Below are 16,626 nucleotides of genomic sequence, written 5' to 3'. Positions count from 1 at the left end.
CGCGACAGACAGCATTGAATTTGACGTTTAAGTTCGGCACTGCTCGGTAAGATTCGGAAGCGTTCGGCACAGCGCAGTAGTGGGGGAAGCGTTGTTCCGATTTCAAATTCCGCTGTCCCGTTTCTAGACAGACGAAAAAAAGGGCGGTGACGGTCTGACGTCAAGGTCTCCTTAACTGACACTGCTGCACTAGTGCACTGTGGTGACTGGTGACTGTGCTTGTGCTATATTATTGGTTTTTGCCATTTTAGTGTTTTACTGTCGAATTGTAATAATTAATTGAGCGATCTTATTATCTTATCAATACTAAGTTAGGTAATATCTTATTAGTAGTAATTTTATCAATTGCAAAGCCTTTAATTTGATAGGCTACTTTACAGTTTTCTTTTGTAGTGGTTCAATCAATCTTCATACTCGAGCTGAAAGAATTGACGCTATGGCTGCCACTCAAGGATTTAACATCATGAACGGCGGAATTGGTTTAGTAAGTACAGAGCTGTGTGGTCCTAAATATCTAATTAGTCTTGTAGCTTAAGTAGTTTTTAGTTATCATCTATTTTGCTTTTTAGCCTAGTAAGCTTACTTTTACGTTAGGCCTAAGCTTACCGGTAAGTTTAGTAAGTTAGTAGCCTACTTAAAGACCAATCCCTGATTCCAACATTGCATTGTTTGAGGTAGGGCCTAGGCAATTTTGCATGGGCCTGTTTGATTCAATCAAAGAAAACCCCACAGGACAGGGGGTAGGCCTACAATTTTTTAACTGGGCTATTAAGTTAACATAGGCTAGGCCTATACTCAAATCCACGTTCACCGCGCATCTCCATTCATACTTGGCTTAAAATAGGCCTACCTACTTTGTATGGTCACCATTTCATTAAACAGTATTAACTAGTGATGTGGTCCAAAATGTGCCTGTGATTTTGTCACAGTGATTTCAGAATCACAGGTCGACCTGTGATCGCAGTTCCCCGGTACTTAGACAGTGATTCGCGATTTGCTCTTTTACTGGATCGCCGACTTGCCGTTCACGCGCAGCCACTGTAATTCACTCACCGTGTCGCAGCGCCTCAAGCTGCGCGCGCTGCTTTGCAGTTCCCGCGCTTTTAACTTTGAAGGTTAACCGTCGGACTCTCACTCTCTTCCTCTGTTACCGAGTCTAACAGTCATTGTACTTAACTTTGTGTATTATTTGATTTGTGTATTAATGAATAATTAGGCTGACGTATTTATGTATAACCTACCTATTGTTTTTATTTTGTTTTTTACCGTAAAACGGGGTGACTTGGGGCCTGTGGGGTGACTTGAAACCATTAAGCTAGGCCTAAAAAAAGTTGTTAACTTTTTAAATTTTGTAACTACTAATAAATTACTTGTAGGTACACTTAAACTTTTTTTGAAGCCTAATACCATTGACTTTACTGGTACACTAGACTTCCTATTGAAACGGCTCAGCCATAGTGAGCGGATCTGAGCCATAATCGGTGGTTCAGTTAGTTGGTCTGACCCTCCGAAAGACAGCGCAGCACTCTGTCTTAGTTCGTTTATTCGCTACAAGATAGCGCGCTCTACGGCTTTCGCTCCCCTCCCGTGACGTCAGCCGCTGCCACTGCCACTGCGCCCGTCCGCCGCCCGCCGGCGCCGTACACTAACACTGCACTGACATTCATTCATATCTTGTTCTTCACACCACACTTGGCACTTGCACTACCCATTAGCATAGATAAAACATACTCCCTTGTGTTGCTTAGGACGACTGCTTCACGACAGTTTGTCGTAGTCGTGAGATTATCGTACAGTGGACGAGCTCTCATAGATCCAATGGTACACCGTTGAAATGTTGTCGTTCCGACACAGTGTCGTACGACCGAAATCGTGTAGTGGGCGAGGGGCCATAGTCTATGTCACTAGTTACTAGATCCGACTCCGATGCGAGTACTGAATGCAGCTGTGTGGCCACAACACGTTGTTGGAACAGAGGCAAATTGTTATTGACACCAAACTCTAACGGGTTTCAAACAATAATACTTTTTAAAATTGTTTGAAACCAACATTAAATTAATGTTGCAGTGAATTCATTCTATTTTTCTAAACTTCTTAACCCTTTTACTGCCAACCGTTTTTTATATGTTACTTGAAAAATGCCGGGTCTAAGGTAAGACTAATATGCGAAGACTGCCAGGCCTGATTTGAGGAAAATTCAGTATTTCACAAAAACTTGTGTATTTTTTTATTTTCCATCAGAATTTGATCAATTATAAGACCTTGTTTTGTTTCTAATAAACAACCAGTCTTCATAAAAACATATAGGCTAATAATTATTATAGCCTAGTAAAAAAAATTTGTTTGTAGGCTACCTACATAAATTTATAGCCTACATGGCCAAAATTTTTATATATATATTTTTTTCGTTTTGGCGTATAAAAACTATAGGCCTACCTAAAACAAACACATGCATTTAAATGTAATTATTTTAGTTTGTAGAGCATGCATAAGTTATTACATAAACAAATTTTCATGCCCTTACTTTGAAAATTGTAGAAGTTGTGATTTTTTTTTTTCGAAATGTCGTCAAATAAAAGTTTACCTGTTTAGGTGAATAAGAATAAGAATAAGAAATATTTATTTCCATTGATCTTTTTAAAAGAAATAGGACACGTGTTTGTTATAGTTACAAGGTGATTCAGTGTTTACAGTACAAAATATCTACATTTAAATAGCCACTTACATGAAAATAAAAGCTTTATTTCAACTTACCGTACTCTTTAAAATCTAATATTTATTTCACAACTTAAAAAATCATCAATTTTGTAAAAGGGATTTTTAACAATCCAGTCATACAGTTTATTTTTAAAAATACTGTAAGAAACTAATTTTGCTTCTTCAGGCAGCTTATTAAAAAACATTATACAATTTATGTGAATGTTTGGTTTTTGCCAATCTGTGCTGCAATATATCTATTTTATAGTGATTGCGTACGTCTTTTCGGAAAGAGAATTGATCTAAGTTTGACTTTGTATATATTAGAATTTGGAATATATAAAGATTTACTATGGTTGGTATCCTTAAATTAATGAAAAGAGGTTTACAATGTGTATCTGAGCATTCTCCAGCAATGCTTCGAACCGCCTTTTTCCTGGAGTAATTGTGGAGAGTGGCCCCACAAAATAAGACCATATAGTATGTGCGATTGAAAGAGTCCAAAATACGCCAATCTTAAATATTCTTGACTAACAAAATCCTTAAGTTTCCACAGCAAGCACCTCACTCTTGTAATTTTGTTACAAACAGATTTTATGTGTGATGACCAATTTAATTTTGAATCCAAATTAAATCCTAAAAGTTTAACTGATTCAAATTTTACCTCTGTTTTAAGACTGATTGTATTATATATTGTGATTTGTCAGAATTACAAGATATAGTCTGTTTGCAGAAAACCAATCATATGCTCTATGTTCAGCCTCTTGACTAATTAAGCGCAGGGTTGTTAAATTAGAGTGGTTAGCGAGTAAAGTTGTATCATCCGCATATATAACAGATTGTGTATTTATATTTATATAGGAAGATAATTAATGTAGACGTTAAAGAAAAATGGCCCTAGTACAGAGCCCTGAGGAACACCGGTTTCAACTTTTTCAGTTTTAGAACATTTATTTTTAATTGATACCAATTGAAGTCTATTACATAAATACGAAGAAATTAGAAGCATGGCATCATTAGTGATGCCATAAAAACGTAGTTTGTTAGTTAGGATATCAAAAGGAACCGTGTCAAAAGCTTTACTTAAATCACATAAAACTAATGAAACAGATTCCTTCTTTTCTAAAGTTTCGAGAGAATGGTCAACTAAAGTGAGAATTGCTGAGGTTGTGGATTTACCTCGACGAAAGCCGAATTGGGAGTTTGACAATAGGTTATTTGTTTCAAAGTAATTATTTAATTGATTATACATTACTGCTTCAAATATTTTGGAAAAAATAAGAACGAGTGAAATAGGCCGATAATTTTGAACCATTTTTTTATCACCTTTTTTTAATATTGGGATTACTTTTGATATTTTGAGGGATGGAGAAAAATATCCCTCCCTCATACAGGTATTCAATATAAAAGCAAGAGGCAAGTTTTCAAATCTTTATCAATGTTATCCTCAAAAGGTACAACATAAACAAAAGTTAAGCTATGAAGCAAATTGCTCACAGATGTTTGATTTGATTTCAAAAATCAGTAACCAAAAACCTTTAAGGAAAGATGTGTCTGCCAATAAGAGTAGTTTACTAATCAACACCAATAAACAGGGAATTACAAGTAGTCAACACTGCCTGGAAAATAACGCGGTGAAAGGCAAACAAGATGAATTGATGAACTGCCAACTATCGAAGCTTTGTAAAACACTGGAAGGTCCCAAAAGATATTCTTTTTTTGAAGAACAGAAATCAAAAATACCAAAAAGGAGCGTAGATTTTAAGAATAGCAAAGAGAGATTTCACAAGAACTTTACAGTTTATACAGCTCTTATTAATGCTCAGCCAACATTTAGAATAAAATCCCAAATTAAACAATCTAAACTAGCTATTCAAAAAACAAAGCTAGCTAACCTAATTATCAAAAAGAGAAATAAAAAACTTCCTGAGATGACCTTATCTACTACTCCAGCAGTGATCTTAGGTGAAGATAATAAACAGTTAATTAAACATCCAAAAACATGCTTTGAACATCAAGATTTCCATGAAATTTCCAATAACTCAGAGAACTATTCTAACTTACGCTCCACACGAGAAACTGACTGTGATTCAGATATCAGCAATGACCTATCTTCTCAGGGGTCGTTCTGTGATGTGCTGAGTCTACAAAACATTCCTCTAACAACCATAAATGAGGAATCAGCAGAAGAGAATTGTCCCTCGGAATAAATTAATATGTAAAAACCATCTTTGTTTGCTTTGATTTGTTTAGCCTACACAAAATTGTAAATTCAAAAATTCTGTTAAATAAAGTTCTTACTCAACGTCAAAAAAAAAAAAAAAAAGAGAAGCCCCCCTGGGAGAGGTGTAGACTGGTGAAGCTGATGACCTGAGAAACCCCCCCTGGGAGAAATGTTAAATAGTTTTCTTATTATAGTATCTTTTAGTAAGCTGAATGCAAATTTAGTATCCATATAGCAATGATTCATTATAATTTAATATTAACATCGATCAGCTGGTTTATTGGTTTTTAAAAATAAATTGAATGAAAAGGACATGAGTTTTATTAGCAAAATAATTTAAACTGTTAATTTTGAACAGTAGCTAATAAAACCTATAGTCTTTTTCAAAATATTATTAGAAATCCAATAATAATCCATTGATTTAGAATTTGTTAATTTAGCAACAACTTTAATTATATCCGATGATGAGACCTCTGACCAAGAAAATGTTGTATTTGTTGAGTTGTTTCCTAAAAAATCTTCTGCTTTGTAAGGGCTTTGTGGTATTACTTTAGGCTACTTAATTCTTTTATTGAATCTAAAAAATATGAATTCATTTCATCTGGGTCAAGTATGGCATCTTGACTATGAGTTGGTGAATGCTCATCTTTAATTACCGCCCAGGCAGCACGACATGGGTTAGGAGCATTACGGTACTGATGAAGTGGGTTAGAAGCATTACTGATGAAGTGCTCAACCGCGTTCTTTTTGGCAAGAGTCATTTTATTTCTATAGAATCTTTTATGGTTCATATAAACATTATAAGCTGCCTGAGTTAGCTCAGAACCTGTAGATCTTAAGTTTTTATAGACAGTACTTGAGCATATCATTCTTAATTATTCTAAGCTCAGGAGTATACCATTTTATAAGCTTATTATTTTTATTATTTTTAGGTTGCCTGTCCGTTACTTTGACCAATGGGGAACAATTGTGCCATAAATTCACATATCTTAAAAAAAAAAAAAACTATCAAACAAATGTTCAACAGTAATTTTGTTATGTTTATAATCATCAATCATTTCCCACCTTTCCTCTCTTAAGTAAGAAAATAAGTTTAAATTTTGGTCATTTTGCTTCCTGATAAATACACTGGAGGCTTTGTAATCAAGGCTGTTTTTACTTGTATTTGATGTAGTAACCATTTCAAATAAGAGTGGAGTGTGATCTGCAAAACAGTTTTCATCACACTTCACACTAAAGTTTCATTAAAGTTAACAATAACATTATCTATACAGGCATTACCTCTAGTAGGCTGAAAATTTGTGATAAAAAGATTAAGAGATCTGAGTATATTGCTGAATTTTACAAACTTTAAATCATTATCAGATGGCCTGGCCATTTCAATATTAAAATCCCCTGCAACTATTATTTTGGATCTATTTTTTAATATCTTTCTGATTGCCTCTTCAAACTGTTCAAAAAATGTATTGATGTCCCCATTTGGAGATCTGTAAATACTTAAGATTAATATATTTTCATCTATTAACTTAATACAACAAAGCTCAAAGTCAACTTCAGAGTAAAACTGTGATACCGTACATCTATAATAGAGAATTTTATACCATCCCTGACATAAATTCCAACCCCCCCCCCATTATTTTTTGAAGCTCTACAAATTACATTAGCTGGTATAAAATTTTTCGGTACATATAAATCAATTTGTTCTTGTTTTAATTCAGCTTTCAATTTAATGTAAGCCAGTGTTCAGAAACACAAATTAAGGTCAAAGGCATAGAACTGTTATCAGTGATAAGAGGTTTCCTTTGAATCCTAATCCTTGAGGAGTTTATCATGATAATTTAGCTCTTTTAGTACTCTAAAAGCTTGTGGACTACTTATAAAGAGCTGTCATTTTTTTAAATAAAGGATTAAGTAAAATTAAGTGATCGAAAATATTACGTATAGGCCTGGAAAATATATCTACCGATAACTGATCCAGGACTTTTGGGTTAATAAGTATAACAAGTGATTGGAAAATAAAATACATCTATATACCGGTAGAATATACTACCTATTAATCAATGAAGAAAAACTTCAAGACTTGTAAATATAGTGTTAGATAATATACTGGCAAATAATAACAAAACCACATTTTCTTGACTATTATTATCATCATTTTTGGACTTGGACTTTTTTTTCAATAAGCCTAATTGAAATAATAAGGTATTAATAAATATTATTATTTCCATTTTAATGTTGTAGGAATTATTATTTTATGTATACATAGTGTCTTGTTGGTTTGATGAATTAAACATGACTTCACCTGCTAAGAGTTGTGAATTAACTGAAGGCAATTTGGTGTTTGCCACAGTTAAAGGACATCCATATTGGCCGGCTATAGTGAAGAATGTTGACAAGAATTCCTATAAAAACACCACTAAGTACAAAGTAGAGTTTTTTGCTTCTAATCAATGTGCAACTCTCAATAAGAATGACTTGTGTCTTTACCAAGACAATAAGTTTAAATACCCAGTTGAATCTGTAGCAATGAAGCACAGAGAAAATTATAAACAGGCATTAACAGAAATCCGTAAACTCTATGAATCTAGAAATCTATCACCAAAAACAACTCTTCCATCCTCTAAAAATATGAATAAAACACTCAGAAAGATAGGATTTCATAGTACTCAGAAGGAAAATCAAAATAAAATACCAGCAAACTGATGAGTCTACAAATACAGGCCTAAACGATCAAAATTCTCAACTAATTTCTCTGACAGAAAAAAAGCTGTACAGTTGAAAAGGAATTAAATCAAGAAGAACACTGTACAACCAGCAACTTCCATAGTAGAATTTTGTTACAAGAACTTAATAAATATAAATCTGAAAATTTAAGTCTTCAAGCTGTTGTTGATAGCCTTCAAAATGACGTTAAGATTTTGGAGGAGGAAATAACTAAATTGAAATCTAAAACAGTCTGCATTCGTTGTTACCCTACCCTCAGCAGTTCTACACCTTCAGGAAATACATGGAAAACAGTAACAAGAGCTAGTAAAAGTATCATGCCTTATACTCCTAGTATTGAGAGTGAAAACAGATTTAACGTGCTTTCTCCCTCCTCTAGTACAATTAATGATAAATCATCTGAACATTTAAACTATGATCTTGTTATAAACAAAAAACCAGCAACCCAACCCAGTAATAGTGCCTATAACATCAGAAAAATAACAAAACAGAAGAGCAATGATGGTAGAAACAAGTTTATAATGTTATCAGACAGTCACGGCAAGCTCCTCGGTAACTTAGTTCAACAAAGAATCCCAGACAATGTGTGTTCTTTTGTCAGACCAGGCGAAAAATTTGATAAAGTTTTTGAAGAAGTTAAAAATCATACAAAGGAATTAAAAAAAAGTGACAATCTATTAGTCATAGCGGGCACAAATAATATGGAAAATATAAGTGTAAATCAACTGATTGAAGAGATTTTAAAGTTAATAGAAGATACAAAACATACTAACCTGATACTTGCTACAATACCTATGCGACATGATCAGCCTGAACTTGATTTGAAAATCGCCCAAGTAAATTCAGAAATTGAGTTGATTGCCAAGAGATATCCAGAACTTAAACTCTTGCCACTGCACATGCTTCCTCGACACTTTTTTACAACTCATGGGCTTCACATCAATAAAAAGGGTAAAGCTAAAGTGGCGGAGATTGTGTTCAGCCTTATCTACAAAAAGAAGAGTACCTATCTCAGATAAACCAAACAAACCTGTGAACTCCAGTAAAGCGCCTATGAGTCATAAAGGTGTATCTGTTCTGGAGGAAAACATGAGAGAGGTTATAAACAAGTTTAGAAATGACTCGTCAGTAGCACTGGCTCACACCATATCCGCTGACTTTGAAGATGAAAAGCACATGTCGGTAGGGGTAGCAGTGGTGTTCAGGAATAGTTTTGGTAGACCTCAAGCTTGCAACCTTATAAACAAGTATTTGGCATACCAAAAAATAGAAAACGGTCCTACAGTATATAGCCTCATTACAAAAGATAAATATCATGGTAAGCCTTCCAAAAATCAATATGATGAAGCTTTCAAAACACACTCAAACACACACACAAAACACTAATTTGTTCAGCAATGGGATGTGTGCGAGATCTGATTGAACCACAACACTTCACACAAAACATCGTAAACTTCCATCGTTCAACAGGAGCATCAGTTTACATTATCTCCTACAGTCAAAAGGCACAAAGAGTCCTTTGAGGAATTTACAAATATTTTCCACTCAGCCGAATGAGATTGTTCATGATTATATTCGTCATTGCTGCCAGTATATCTTTACAAATAATTATTTTACTTTTTTTACTTAAATAACAGTATAATTTGTTTACATTATTACTAAAGAACTACCTGAATTCCTCATTCCTGCATTTAACCACATAGTTGTTAACATAGTCTGCCACATAGTTGTTGTAATAACGTCAAAATTGTATTTAATTTAAACAGTACCTGAGAAAATGTAGAGTTAAAAGGCCTGATGTTGTTCAGATGATTTTTGTTTCCCTTAACTGTGAATAATAATTGAACGCTTCAATGAAAGTGTTATAAAAAAGGAAAAGTTTCTTGGGTGTAGTAAGTTAATTCTACTAAAACCACTTGACTTTGATCAAAAGAAAACATATTTTTAATTTCCTTGTTGTACAAATTTTACTTAGCCAAAGAGGAGTTTCCGCTGCAACCATCACAAAGTTAATACAGTAGAGGTTTCCTGCTGTTTCCCTTCGGCTAACATTCTCTTCACCGTTTGTATAGGAATCATCTTGGGGACATTCCTTTATTATAGGCTAATAACCTAAAATAAACCTAATAACCTAAAAACTATCCCCATGTCTTCTAATTGGTGGCATTCTATGACTTTTCTGTGTTTCCATAGTTTGAAAATCGGTTCTTTCAAGGATTGCTCAAGAAATACAACACAGCACTGTGTCTATTCATTTTTCTTATTTGGTGGTGAAATATATGAAATTGTGTAGGCTTTCTCGATTTTTTCTTTTGTTATATGTACGCAAACCATGGTCCTTCCACCATGTACGCAAACCCAAATTTAAATAGTAAATATTTAATTTCCATTAAATCAGTAAATCTTAACATTGAATTGCAAAAATAAATACTAACAGCAATTGAACTATCCAGCTGATCATAATGTAAACAAGGACGTTGACGTTTTGACAGAAGATAGTGATAACAACAATTTGACGAGTGCAGTTCGGATGTTCCGTGTTCCGATCCGATACCAATTCTGCTGTCCTGGGCGCGGTGGTGGGGGGTTGTTGTCCTCCATGAACGGTCTCGTTAAAATGAGTAAGAGACCGTGTCCGTCACCACTAAGTGAAAACGCCATATAGTGAGCGAAATTCTAGCAAAGTGAATAACACGTCGCTGATGATGGTGAGGTGAACTCATTAGATGACGTTTCTTCCTCAGAAGAGATTGTTGATGACACAGACGGGGACCCAACCTACGATCCAGCTCCAAGACCCAATCTTTTTCGATTTTTGATAGACAAGAATAGGCCTAGATTTTTAGATTTAGATATAAATGCTCCTGGGCCTTCAACCAGAGAAACGGTTGAACAACCTAATTTCAACCAAACTGATGTTCATCAGCCTACTATGAGTTATAGTAGTTCTGATGATAGCGATCCCGATGATCCCCCTATGCCCAGACCTACTAATACGCCACAAATGCTTAACGGACACGTAAATCGGGAACCGAGGGGCGGACGTAGTCAGGGGAGGGGTTGTGTTCGTAGGCCCCAGCCTGTAGGGCCAAGGAATAATCACGATTCTGACAGTATTGAATGGGAGGAGGTAGAAGACGGTAATGATCCTGAATTTCCCACAACATTCAACTCTGCTGAATTGTCTGGGCCAAAACACTGTCCGCCCCGTAACTCACGTCTTTTGACATATTTTTATTTGTTCTTTACAAATGTCTTACTAAACACTTTTGTTTTAGAGACTAGCAAATATGCAAACAAATTTTTAAGGTCTTAACAAGGTAACCTGTCCTCTAAAAGCCGCCTAAGGTCCTGGGTAAATGCGACACTAGAGATGATAAAGGATTTATTGCTGTGATCTTAAACATGGGTGTCATTCGAAAACCAACAATAGAATCGTACTGGTTTACCGCATCATCATCAAGTACCCCATAGTTTAGTAAGATGTTTAGCCGGAACAGGTTTGAAATTTTACTCTAGTTCTTCCACATTGTTGACAAAAACACCTTACCAAAGCTTGTAGCCCAGTCAATGAATGCAATAAAACAGCCTTTTTCGCAACTAAATGGTGGAAAGCTGGATTTTTTATATGTGATAGAACCACATGAGAGGTGTATTTTCCCAGAAGTCCCCACTTCTAACCCTTGAGCTTTCCCCCCCACCCCCCTCCAAACATAGAAATTGCAGTGATTTACTTAATTGATCATAATTCGAATGTTATGTAAGCTATCGAGCTGCAATTTGTTTTATTTTATTTCTGATTAGTTTTCCTACAACTTTTGTATTTATAACATTTTTCTAAAACCAATACTTAGGGAGATATAACATTTAAACTTCGTTAAAAGCTTTATTTCAGAGTGCAAAATCTTGTTTTTTTCTATGTATACTTTTAAATATAAATAATACGCAAATATGGTTCGAACAAAAGTTTTAGTACGTTTTTCAAGGTTTACAAATATATTATTGGTTAGTCATTTAGGTGACCGGGTGAAGAGCTGAGCATCGGCAAAGTGAGTGCGTGCGCGCTAGTTGAACACCTCTGCGCTGCGTCATCGCATCTAGCCCAGCCAATAAACGCACCAACTGCCTTTTTTCGTAGCTAATTAGTGGAAAGCTGAGATTGTTATATGTGATGGAACCACTTAAGACGTGTATTTTCTAAAAGTCCCCGATTCTCCCCCCCCCCACCCCTCCTCAAAACCTGGAAATTACAGTCGCTCACTGTACTGGATATAATTCAAATTCTACCCATGCCATCGTAGTGAAATTTGGTTTGTATTTTTTATAATTAGTTTATCTACAACTGTTGTACCAAACATTTTCTTATAAAACTATATCCACAGAGATATAACATTTGAACCTTTTTTACAATGTTTATGTTTAAGAGTACACTTTTTTACCCTCTATATATTTTTTCCCAAATAAAATACGCAAAATGTTTCAAACTAAAACTTTAGTATGTTTCTTAAGGTTTATAAATATATATTTGATTAGTCATCTGAAAAAAACTGATGTAGTGTGGGGCGTCGGCATTGTCGGCAAAGACACCGGGTGCAGGCTTCCGCGCAGCGCAGCACCGCCCGTCGATGCGTCGCGTCTTAGGCACCGACATCACTAAGATCTCAAAGGTTTTATACAAATACTATGGCCTTGTACTTTTTAGTTTACTACCAAAACAATCTGTATCCAAGCTTAACCGTTAACAGTAAAAACAATTATTATTTAGATGGAACCCAATATTTTTTTTATAACCAGTTTTGGTTCAGGTAAATTAATCTCTACCTTACTTGTTATACTTGCAATACTTTTAATACTTGATTTCTTCATATTTGACCAACGAAAGTTTGATAGATTGAGGTATAGACTACTAGGCCTAATAAACACTTTAAAAATCACTATAAACATACTCTTTGCCAATGATGAGATGATCCAATTCGCCTATGGGTCTGAGGATGATTGGAGTGTCGAATCGAAATCGACGACCACTTACCATCTTTTATGTATATTTACAGTATTGTCAGTAACATTATAAGTGTAAATTACATACATACAGGCAGATTATTCAAATTTCTTAACATATTGTGTAGATGTGTCAATCAAATTGAGGTTTTTTCGTAAAAATTGGCAGCAATGTATTACGAATCTGCTTTACGGCACTAATACGTGGTCCAACCAATCAATCATTTTTAGAGACTCTATACTGTGAATCTTGGTGAGGTTCTGTTCTCTAATATTTTATTGTTTTCATGTTATCTAAAAAATTAGTCATCATAATAGTTCTTTATTGGTTTTTGGTAGACATTATGCAAACGTTTAACATCGCTAATAAAGATGAAGGCGCTTATTAAGTGTTTTAAAATCTCCTCTATATAGACTTAATAAAAAAGTTAGTTTTAACATTGACTGGTTTTAATTTGTGTTCCTAACCATGATTAAAAATGGCTTATAAATACTACCGACAGTTTTCTACGTTGTTCGTGATATTATTTTAACACAGGTTTACAACTCATGGCAGGGCAGCCATATTTTATTTGCTAGCGGGAAGCGTGAAGAGAGGGACATATCAACGATAGGACGCAGTTTGTATCAAGGATTAGTGAGTCGACGAAAAAATTTTACTGACCGTGAGGTGATTCATTTAGTCACGGTTTAGCTTGGAAACAGATTGTTTTGGTAGTAATGTAGGCTTCAAATTAGGAAGTCTTAGGATTTATATAAAACAGTTGAGAAATTAGCGGTGCCGGTCCTTATTAGGCTATGTATCCACGGGCGGGGCTGCGCGGATGCTGATGACTAATCAAATATATATTTATAAACCTTAAGAAACATACTAAAATTTTTGTTTGTAACATTTTGCGTATTTTATTTGGAAAAAAATATATAGAGGGTAAAAAAATTTGTACTACTCATAAACCAGGGTTGCCACCAGCCATGAAAACCTTGAATTATGCATTAATTCTTGTGACCATGAAAAAAGGCATGGATTATGCATGGATTTCTCCAATGGACCATGAATTTTCAAAATCAGGAACAATTATTCAACCAGTGCCATTAAATTCCAAATTCCAAATAAAAAATATTTCATATTTGAAAACAGTTCATCAAAATGAACACAATTAAAATACTACGTGGAGATGATTATTGGACATTTTCTACGATCAGAAACAATTGCTTAGTTCATTCCAAGTCATCCAAAGATGCTGATGTCAGGTGAGACTTCCTGAGGACTGTATTATGGTTGAAAAATCATTAACCCCCGCGTATGAAAAAGGGGAATGGGGACTTAAATCACAAAAACAGAAGTTTACATGCACGGAATTGAAACGGGGTGCGCAATAAAACAGTATTTCCGACTCTGGCGCCTGATTTTCTTGGCTTTTTGGATAAAACCATCATATATTAGTAAATTGTGGAATAAGATAAACCAGAATGCACATTTTTATGATATTCTTGAAGGGGATAAAACAGGACTTTTTTGGCCGGGTGAGTGGGATCTTTGTTTTATTCCGGTGGAAAGACTGAGTTAGACCTAGACTTAATATATTTTACAATTATTCTCCAATATCTCATATAGTATAGCTGGATCTGTTTTGTTTTCAACTTTGTTTTGAATGTTTATAAATCACTCTAAAAAAGTTCTATATTAAGTATGAAAGGTTATTCAAAAGAAACTGCCTCTTTAACGCCAGTTTATGAAATCAGCAAAACTCAATTATGTTGATATTGTATAAGCGCATCGACCATGAATTTTTTTAAACTACCAATGAAAACCATGAATTCTGCATGAATTTTATCATCCTATTATGGTGGCAACCCTGTAAACATAAACATTATAAAAAAATTTTAAACGTTATATCTCTTTGGACCTATAGTTTTATAAGAAAATCTTTAGTACAACAGTTGTAGATAAACTAATTATATATAATACTAAACCAAATTTCACTACATGGCATGCGTAGAATTTGAATTATATCCAGTAAAGTTAACAACTGCTATTTCCAGGTTTGGAGGGGGTTGGAGAGGGTGGGGGGGGGGGGAGATTCAGGAACTTTTTGCAAAATACACGTCTTAAGTGGTTCTATCACATATAACAAACTCAGCTTTCCACTATTTAGCGACGAAAAAAGGCAGTTGGTGCGTTTATTGGCTGGGCTAGATGCGATGACGCAGCGCAGAGGTGTTCAACTAGTGCGCACGCGCTCACTTTTCTGACGCTCTGCTCTTCACCCCTTCACCTAGATGACTAACCAATAATATATTTGTAAACCTTGAAAAACGTACTAAAAGTTTTGTTTGAACCATATTTGCGTATTATTTATATTTAAAAGTATACAAAGAGAAAAACAAGATTTTGCACTCTGAAACAAAGCTTTTAACGAAGTTTAAATTTTATATCTCCCCAAGTATTGGTTTTAGAAAAATGTTATAAATACAAAAGTTGTAGGAAAACCAATCAGAAATAAAATAAAACAAATTGCAGCTCGATAGCTTACATAACATTCGAATTATGATCAATTAAGTAAATCACTGCAATTTCTATGTTTGGAGGGGGGTGGGGGGGGAAAGCTCAAGGGGTAGAAGTGGGGACTTTTGGGAAAATACACCTCTCATGTGGTTCTATCACATATAAAAAATCCAGCTTTCCACCATTTAGTTGCGATAAAAAACATTTATTGACTGGGCTATTGAGGACGCAAACTATGACCCATGTGGTTTCAGTGTTTAATAGACCATTGTAACAGAGTTTCCCGAACGCATTTCACACCATATGAAAAACTACCGGTATCAATTGACGAATCATTGGTGGGAACTGAAAAGAGGATCTCATTAACGCAGTACATCTAAAAAAAAACACCATAAATGGGGAATCAAACTTTGGGCCCTTTGTGACGCCGGCACCAAGTACTGCCATCAATTTTATTGTTACAAGGGGGCCAGATTGTCGTGTTATGTCTAACTGACTATTGGTTTTAAAACCCTCAATATCTAATTGAATTAACCTTTGCTGAAGGACTGGTTTTTATTTTTTCTAAAAGACTGTTTTGTCTTAGTGTTTAAATTTATAGTCATATGATGAATTGTTTCAAAATGTAAATAAAGATTAGTTTGTTGTTTTGTTTTGCATTGAACACAAGCTCATTTTTCTTCTGCTAAATTTAACCTAGCATTTTGTCATTTCTTAATTTAATATCGTCCGTGATATCACTATTAATCGTGAATAGCGTATCAGTGACGACTACAATTGGCGACCGTGACAGGACTGACATAAATAATGACAAAACTGGAAGATGATTCAACGGCAATGCTGGAGAAAGCTCTGGAGGGACGTAGGCTAACGGGTTCGGGAGGCGGAGGTGACTTGGAGAGGCACCTTCGTCTGGACCTTAAGGAAGAAGGTGAAGACTGTTACACCTGCGAGTTGCCACCACTGGTAGGAGGAACTACGCAGATGGTACAACAACCACGAGCAGCGGACCCGGTGAGTTTCTTTCTAGAGAAGATTTTAGCACAAGTACAGACTTAGTCAGAAAAAATAGATACTTATTTGGCAGGTATTGAAAATAAAATTTCGTCCTCAATCAGGGAAATTACTCAAACACATACAAAATTAGATACAAGAGTAGGACCATTAAGGTCAGATACTGTCATTGAATCTATTAAAAATCCAAAGCTAGAAGATGGAATGGATACTAACACAGATGAATCAAGCGATTTGGACATCAGAGTCGATTACATTGAAGCGAAGCTTAGCAGCGGGGAGGATGACGTAAAGAAGGCGAGGAAGAGAATGGTCTTGTACCACTTGGTGGTTAACCGAATGGATTCCATGGAACAAACTGTGTTGGAAATTGGGCTAATCTCTAGCTCTATTCCCTTTAACATGGAGTCGAGTGGGTTGTACAGGTTTAGGACTGAGAAACTGCTCATTGACGAGAAGAATG

Source organism: Macrosteles quadrilineatus, unplaced genomic scaffold (genome assembly GCF_028750875.1).
Source record: "Macrosteles quadrilineatus isolate MER2022 unplaced genomic scaffold, UCM_ALF_1.0 Scaffold_1__1_contigs__length_201487025, whole genome shotgun sequence".
In the NCBI taxonomy this organism is placed as follows: Eukaryota; Metazoa; Arthropoda; class Insecta; order Hemiptera; family Cicadellidae; genus Macrosteles; species Macrosteles quadrilineatus.
Note: the sequence above shows the minus strand (reverse complement) of the source record.